This window comes from Colobus angolensis, unplaced genomic scaffold (genome assembly GCF_000951035.1).
Source record: "Colobus angolensis palliatus isolate OR3802 unplaced genomic scaffold, Cang.pa_1.0 Scaffold229, whole genome shotgun sequence".
NCBI lineage: Eukaryota > Metazoa > Chordata > Mammalia > Primates > Cercopithecidae > Colobus > Colobus angolensis.
Window position 1 is genome coordinate 2,435,765 of NW_012115477.1, and position 1,824 is coordinate 2,437,588.

Genomic DNA, 1,824 nt, shown 5'->3' on the forward strand with positions numbered 1-1,824 from the left:
AAAGAAAAGAAAGCAAGCTATTTCTTCCCAGGAAAGGCTAGAAGTAGCTTTTCTGTCTTCTGGCCGGTGCCAAGTGGAATGACTGGCTTGGGAGAGGAGGAGGGGTTGTGTCAGCTGTGGTGCTTTGTTGTAAAAAGCAGCCTGACCTTTGCTACTGAGGAGAAAGATGGAGCCTGAGTCTCAAGCCTACCTTCTCTGTATCTTTGCCACATGGTACTGTATGCCTGCCAGCTAGAAGGAGGGTAAGGGATTTTTTTACAGTCTGAGAATGAGTGTGGGTGAATGAGGCGGTATCTAGATTCTCAACTTAAAGTCATCGCAGTTCCTTTTTCCCAGAAAACAAGAGGTTAGGTATTGCATTTCATGAAACTAACCAAAGTTCTGTCTACTGATGCAGCACAAGAGATGTAAAAAAAAAAAAAAAAAAAAATGAGGAAGGTGGAGGTTGCAGTGAGCCAAGATCATGCCACTGTACTCCAGCCTGGGCAACAGAGACTGTCTAAAAAAAAAAAAAAAAATGAGGAAGGACATTCTTTAGGTTTTTTATTGTATTTTATTTTTATTACTTTAAGGAAAACACTGACGAATGGTCAGAGCTCCTATCCTGATCTTTTCATCAAGGCGCCGTTCCTAATAATATGGTTCAACTGTGAATGTAGAAGTGGTGGTGGGGAGGGGGGAGAAAAAGAAAATTCTGGCGTTAGAGGATATAGAAAAATAAAAGTACAATTGTTACAAATAAAGAAGTCAGACTTCAAAAACAAAAAAGTCACAACTCAGACAAACCAAAATTTAAATGATCAGAATTGGCAGCACAAAGAAAACGCCCTCTCCTGACATATTGTGGCAATCTGAATGCCCCCAGAAAATTGTGCCAAAGCGTTTAGAAAAACAAATATACAATAAAAGTAAACACACACATGCACACAAAACAGCAAACTTCAGGTAACTATTTTGGATTGCAAACAGGATAAATTTAATGTTCAAACAATCTGATAAAATAACCATTTGGAAAAAAATACATAATGATCTAAGTAACTTTGGAAATGAGTGAAGACTGTAAGATTTCACTTTATATTATCAATATAAGCTGGATAAAATCACCATTTTGTAGGTTATAAAGTTGTTTCCCATGGGGGATACAAGCTAACAAATCTAAAACAATTAAAAAACAATCAATTCACAAATATTCCAACATCCTCTATACCTGCAATTTTTCTCCCATAGCAGATATAATCTTCCAATACAATGGATAACTTGTTTATTATGTTTATTGTTCATTGTTTCCCCTATCAGAATGTGAGCTCTACAGCTTCAGGCATCTTGGAACTGGATCATGGTAGGTTCTCAAATTTTGTTGAATCGTTTTGAGTCTAATTGAACATGCTTTGTCAAATATTACTCTAATATCCACAGGAGACATTGCAGGAAAATATGTTTCATGTACAACTTCAGAGCCAGCCAACCCAGGAATGAGACCTATCTCCAATACATACTTGTTCTGTAATCTTTGAAAAGTTACCTAAAATTCAGCAAGGGACAATACAATGGCATATGGTGTACAAAGTAGTTTCAAAATATCTTTTAATCCTCTCACTCACTCCTGTGTCTTTACATGTTATTTTCTTTTGGAACTAAACTGGAATTGCTTTTCTGTACCAGTAATTTTAATGAGGCCAATAATAAGTCAGGTAGAAAAGAAATTCTGTCATAGATTTTAAAAGATATATCTCTAAAGACTTTTTAGGCCGGGCGCGGTGGCTCAAGCCTGTAATCCCAGCACTTTGGGAGGCCGAGATGGGCGGGTCACAAGGTCAGGAGATC